Below are 7424 nucleotides of genomic sequence, written 5' to 3' on the forward strand. Positions count from 1 at the left end.
GTTTGATGAAAATATTTATGACGAAGCTTCAATGAAACATGCTTGGCGAAGTTCCAACCTTCGTCGTGATGTGTATGTGACGAAGTTTGAGTCTTCGTCACATTTAAACTTCGCCGCGTAGACTTCGTCAAGGGACAATATAAATAGCCCAGTTGTTTATCAGTTTAGTCATGAGATTATTGTGAGACTCCACGAGAGCTGAGAGACTTGTGAGAGTTTATTGTACAAGCATTGTGTGTATATGTTTGTGAATGTTCTCATCCATTTAATTGAAGTTAATCTTTGGTTACTTGTTGTTGTTATTTATCTACTTTCTTCGTTTTGCACCTTCACGGGGATTCCGCACCCGCGATCGTGTTTGTGATAAACAGGGAATAGGTTTTTTATCGGATCCTCCGAGAAAAATGGACCTACAACAAGATACTCAAAGACGCTGATATGTTAACCTGCAACGACACAAAGATTCCTATGAATCCAGGAACACAGTTAACAAAGACTGATGAAGGAGATCTAGAAGATGCAACGCATTACAGAAGCCTGATAGGTTCTCTTAGGTACTTATTGCATACAAGGCCAGATCTATGTTACTCAGTCAGTCTGCTTAGTAGATTCATGCAAGAACCAAAGGAGCAACACTTGAAAGCAGTAAAGCAAGTACTACGTTATATCAAAGGAACTAAAGAGCATGGGATCATCTACAAGAAGCAAGGATGATGTAAGATCATAGGTTATATTGATAGCAGTTATGGTGTTAATACAGACAAAGGAAAAGGAATAATTGGTCTGGTATTCTACCTTGGAGAATCACCTATAACCTGGTGCACACAGAAGCAGCAGACAGTGGCATTATCATCATGTGAATCAGAATTCATGCAGCCACCACAGTAACATGTCAAGCACTATGGCTTAAAAGATTGTTAAGTGAAATTACAGGCTGGAAGGAAGAAAAGATAACACTCAAAGTGGATAATGTTTCTACAATAGCACTCATGAGAAATCCAGTCAGTCTTTCATGGAAGAAGCAAACAGATTGATACACGCTATCATTTCATAAGAGAATGCGCGAAGAATGAACACATCAATGTGGAACACATTAGTGGAGAACTACAACGGGCATACATACTAATGAAGGCACTAGCAAGAGTCAAGTTTGCTACAATGCAAGAACTGCTCGGAGTTCAAGATCTACAACAACTTACGGATGTTCATGATTAGGGGGGTGAATCAAGTCGCTAATCATGCACACCCATAAGGGTTTATTATATGTTAGTTTAAAGTAGTTAGAAGGTAGTTATAGAATTCTGGGACCAAACCTGACAAATCAGAAGTTGGAAACTACTTCTCCAAATCGAAAAGGTATGTCCCTGAGGACATTTCTGTTCACGATCAGGCATCAAGAAGAACAAGGAGATGCGACAATTCGAACTTGTGGCTACAAATCAACACACCTCTTCACATTGAATCTCATCCACAAGATTCTAGAGACGACTATTCGAGAGGAGACGCGTCTATTCACTCGCACCCATTAGAAACTATAAATAGGGTTTAGATTTCATTTGTAGAATTCATTCCATTCCATTGTATCACACTCATGTATTTCGATTTCAAGTTATATACAAGTTCAGTTTAGATTATCATTTGCGATCTTGAGATCAAAGATCATTCCGGGCAACACTAGAAGAAAACTGGTATAAAATTGTTCTAAACCAGTTGATGCTAACCCGCGCGTTGCGGCGGGAATTTGATTATTTTCATTTGTCTTTTGTTAAGTTTTTTTTACTGTAGTTATTATACAAAAAAGCATGATTTTCAAAGATTAAAAAGAATGCAAGGTATATTTTGAATCCTTTTTGTTGATTATTTTTACCAAAGAAAAAAAAAGATTAAATCCATGTCTTGTTTAAGAAAAATAAATAAATGATGAAACATGTATAAAAGTTGCTTCAATTCCTGTATGATTACAGTCGTCAAAGTCGTTTCACGTTTAAAGTTTGAATTGCTATTTACTCTAAATAAAAGCGATGACATTCGCGATCATCAACTCTTCCTAAGCCTTTGTGACCTCGCATTTTACTTCTCCATCGGCTTCTAATTTGTTCGCCTATTGAAGCTACATCACCAGCATCTCCTCTGTTCTGTCTGTGCTATTCCGTCACGCAACACCATTGGTGATCACCTTTTCCACAACCGTGTAGTGTAATCTCGGCTGCGGTTCAACCTTGACCATCAATCGGCTGCAAATCGCCAATGCACAGCTGTGAACCCGATGGAGGTAAACCAACTACGCAAAATTAAAACAAATATACATAAATGATCATAAAATTTGTAGATTTATCAACGGGATCCAGACCTAGACCTTGTATTAAGTTACCAAATAGAGTGAAATCTATAAAAAAGGAAAATCATCAGCACATTTATAAGCAAACATTGGTTATACTTTTAATGTAAACAAGCATGTGTTTTAAATACAAATGAGGGAGTCCATGCAACTTGAAGACATATGCCTCTGAATCATGTTCAGCATTCCAGCAATAGGATATCATTTGATTTTTTTACACATGGATTAATACCCATAGTAATGTAATTGCATTTTGTGGAATATATCATTGTATTCAATTATATGCTTTTTTTTTAGAGGATGTTAAATTACATCTAAAATGTTTACACAAAAGAAAAAAAATAGAAAAAATCATCGTAACTTGGTAACCCAAATAATCGGGTCTAATATTTCCGCTAGAATCACATAAGAAATTAAGAGCATGAATCAATCAAATTTTCTTAGAAGAAACAGTAGGTATCGAAAATAATGATATCCAAATTCAAACAACTGAATTAAAAAGTGAAGAAAACCGTACCTTTGCACCAAGATCAACGGCAACAGCTGTAGTCCTCCTCCGTCGGTCTTGTTGTGTCTCACATGCAAACATGCCTTGTAAAAGTAGGGATGTTTATCTCGCTATACGTCAATGGTAAAAAATACGTTATAATTTGTAATATCACTTTGTATGGGAAATTCGGGAAAAACAATGCGATAACTAAATAATCCCTACCAGCGTCGCAGTCGTAATTGCCGTAAACAACCGAAAAAGTTTGTATGGACACGTCGGTTAAATAAGTTGGTGATACCCCAAGTTAGTTTTTGTATTGTTATATAATGATTCAAAAATCTAAGTAATTTGTCTTAGTTTTATGTGTACTATGAATCCAGGTTCTTTATCTTGCCTTGTTATTACTTTTTTGATTTGTTGCAATCAATGCTTGGTAATTTTTGGTTGTAAAGACTCATGGTGATTTGAAGAAATATCCATCAACAATAACTGTTGTAGATTCAACACGACATTACTTCATCGACGGATTACCTGATGTTTTACTTACTTTCTAGACTATATCATGCAATTGGCAAATACACATTAGATCTTATAATTGAATGGCGGTATAAAATTCTCTTGCTCAGCTCATCATAATTGTTTGCAGATCATGATCAGGTTTTGTAGTGGTTTGACTGCATATTCAAATTATTGGTTTATACTCGGATCTGTTGGTTCACTGAAACTAATATAAAAATTGTACACACTCTAGTGGCAGAACTATAACTTATTTATGTGGGTCATCCAAAGGCTTTTTTCTCTACGCGCTACAAGTAGAGCCTCGGAATTGTATTTTTACTAGAAAAAAATCTAAGATTTTATATATAAAAAGCCAATGGATTCCTATGGTTGCGGTCAAAGAACCCTCTTGGCCCCTGGTTCCGTCCATGCGCATTCAGTGTCTCCACCAGCTTAGAAATGCTTTATTTATTTAATTTTTTTTTTGTCATTTTTGGTATACCAATGTGTATATAATTATATTAAGGTTCAATTGGCAATAGTGATGAGTGATTTCCATGTGGATCCACCACTTAAATCTAGAATCATATTGTTAAATCTTATTCTCTGGTTAATGATAAATGTATTTTACCTTTTACATCTATAGGGGAAAAGTAGGCGACATGGCATGGACCTTATTCTAGCGTAAGACATGGGCCGGAGATCTTCAAGAAGTTTAGAGATTCCATGGATTATTCATCTCAATCGTTATAATGATTGATTTATTTATGATCGGAGGGAATAAATTGTTTGGATGGAAATGGAACTGGTGTAGGACTTTGGAAGGTGGTATAGAATCGGCGACAAATTAATGAGTTTGGTGCCTTGATTTTTAAGATGAGTTCACGCTCAGAGGCACACACCAGTTTATTGACCTGATTCTTCTTCTTATGGGGGATTATTCGATAGGTCTAGGTCTGTATAGATTTGTTCATAGAGAAGTTAACATTATGGCATGGCGGATCCTAGTGGAGTGATTACCTACAAAAGTTAATTTAAGCAACAACATTTTGGATATTCAATCTTTTCATGGCTTCGTTTTTCTAATCATGTGGAGACTTTGGATCATATTTTTAACTGATTGTGCTAATGTAGTGAATACTTGGAGATTGATTTCTAGGTAGTTGGATATGCTCTCCCCTCTTCTGTTTGATAAGGGCATTTTTCAAATTTTGTGGACTCGTTGTATTGAAGGAAAATTTTTTAGGTGACTTAGGTTGGTTTTTTGGAGAACGCAGAACAACAAAGATTGCATTTTTATTCTATTGTTAGTTTCTTTTCTTTTTTTTTTTTTTTTTTTTTTTTGTGGTTCATGGATAGGAACCATAAGGTTGAAACTAGTTGGTTTGAGTGGCTTAAAAATCCAATTTTATGTCGATGTAGTTTCTTGTTTCTCGACCTAGGCTAGGATTTTCTTGTTGGGTCTTGTATCTATTTATGCCCCTTTGCTGTTAAATTTTTTTGAGAGAATCCTTTTTCTCTTGGCTATTATCTCCTACTTCAAGTTGAAAAAAAATATTTTCACATATTAGTAACAGAGATTTATATATGTTTCATTAGTATTTTACTTAATATAGAAACAAACAAACATTTATAAAAAATATATAGCGTTGTAAAGTTGAGTGAATTTAGAGTAATAAAAAAAACTTTGAATGACCGTGCTTGAACTTTTGAAAAAACTTGGTTACTATTAACTAATTTATTCCTTAAAAAAGTCGATGTATAAAATAAAAATAAAATATTGGACATATGATAAATATGAGAATGCTAAATTTAAGGCAACTGTTACACTTTTATATATCTCTTTAAATGGTATATATTTTTTTCTCTCTCTAAACATTATATGCCTTTTGTCTATTTTTATCTATTGTTTTTGTCGACTAAAAGAATAAAAGCTGCCTTTTCAATTTTAACTTGGAGGGTACCACGTGTAAATACTAAAATTATATTAACCATAGTTGAAAAATAAAGAATGAAAATTATATTTAAGTGTATAATGAAAATTAAAAAAAAAAAAAAAAAACCTTATTAATGTGAAAGGCTAGAAAAAGAAAAAAATAGAGTAAATAATAAAAAAATAAGTAAGGAAAACAATATTAAAGTTAAGGGCTAGACATATCATTACCAAAGTTGAGGGACCAAGAGAGAAAAAAGGTGAGTTGATTATTGGTATGTACCATGTGTGTATATTTTTCTGTTTCTTTCTTTAAATTATTATATACTTTTTCTTTCTCTAAATATTATATATCTTTTCTCTCTCTAAAATTAAATGTATTTTTTCTCTCTCCAAATTGATTTCTCTCTCTAAGTCCTATATAATCTCAAATAAATTTATTAAACTATCATAGTTCTCAAATTTAAGTTCAATCCTTTCTTTATTCTCAAAAGTCATTGACGGAGCTTGGCAGAGAAGTTCTATAAGGCGGGTTCGCTATTCAATCTATTTTAAACCATCCAATTCGGTAAGTTACATCTTTCAAATTCCACTAAAAAAGAAGATTTAGTATTAAAAACTATGTGTTTTAGTATTGTTTGTTGCTTTACAAAGTTATTAAGTAAACGTCGGCTCATTGTTTTAGTCCATTTCCATAAAATAAACTAGTTTTGATTAACAATCAAATTCTATATCATTTCGATTGAATGAATTACTTTTTGTAGTGTGAATAAACTAGCTAATTTACATTATTACGCTTTAAATTTGAGTTTTCCAATAATGTTTAGAAGAGCATTTTTCAGATTTTTAGCTTCTATTATAGATCAACAAGCATATCAATAGTTCCAGTAAATTATAAAATGAAAAATGTGCTTCTGTTATGTCCTTACCTTTACCTATAAAGGTGTTATTATGCTTTATATATTCAACTAGTTCCTAATTGCTGATTTAGAAAAAAATAGAACTCTTGGTTCAAAGACTATAAAACTTATTTATACATATCGCAATTAGTTATATAATTAAAATATTTTCTTGTGCCTATATTTTTTTTCTTTTTACAAAATGTGAGGTATTGAACAGAAAAAAAGTAATAACGAACAGAATTTGAAAAAAAAAACCTTACATCTAAATATTATATATCTTTTCTCTCTCTAAAATTAAATGTATTTTTTCTCTCTCCAAATTGATTTCTCTCTCTAAGTCCTATATAATCTCAAATAAATTTATTAAACTATGATAGTTCTCAAATTTAAGTTCAATGCTTTCTTTATTCTCAAAAGTCATTGTCGGAGCTTGGCAGAGAAGTTCTATAAAGCGGGTTCGCTATTCAATCTATTTTAAACCATCCAATTGAGTAAGTTACATCTTTCAAATTCCACTAAAAAAGAAGATTTAGTATTAAAAACTATGTGTTTTTGTATTGTTTGTTGCTTTATAAAGTTATTAAGTAAGTGTCGGCTCATTGTTTTAGTCCATTTCCATAAAAGAAACTAGTTTTGATTAACAATCAAATTCTATATCATTTCCATCGAATGAATTACTTTTTGTAGTGTGAATAAACTAGCTAATTTACATTATTACGCTTTAAATTTGTCTTTTCCAATAATGTTTAGAAGAACATTTTTCAGATTTTTAGCTTCTGTTATAGATCAACAAGCATATCAATAGTTCCAGTAAATTATAAAAAGAAAAATGTGCTTCTGTTATGTCCTTACCTTTACCTATAAAGGTGTTATTATGCTTTATATATTCAACTAGTTCCTTATTACTGATTTAGAAAAAAATAAAACTCTTGGTTCAAAGACTATAAAACTTATTTATACATATCACATTTAGTTATATAATTAAAATATTTTCTTGTGCCTCTATTTTTTTTTCTTTTTACAAAATGTGAGGTATTGAACAGAAAAAAAAGTAATAACGAACAGAATTTGAAAAAAAAACTTACATCGTTTTTTGTGTGTTTTTTTTGGTTTGGGGAAAACATATACATTAATGCATATGCGAAATATAATATTCAAAAAGCACATATAAAAGTTAAATGAAGTTAAATTGAAATACACTTGACAAAGTAGAGGAGTGACAACTTTACACAAACAATGGTCAACACTTTCCTCATTCTCTCT

This window comes from Helianthus annuus, chromosome 4 (genome assembly GCF_002127325.2).
Source record: "Helianthus annuus cultivar XRQ/B chromosome 4, HanXRQr2.0-SUNRISE, whole genome shotgun sequence".
In the NCBI taxonomy this organism is placed as follows: Eukaryota; Viridiplantae; Streptophyta; class Magnoliopsida; order Asterales; family Asteraceae; genus Helianthus; species Helianthus annuus.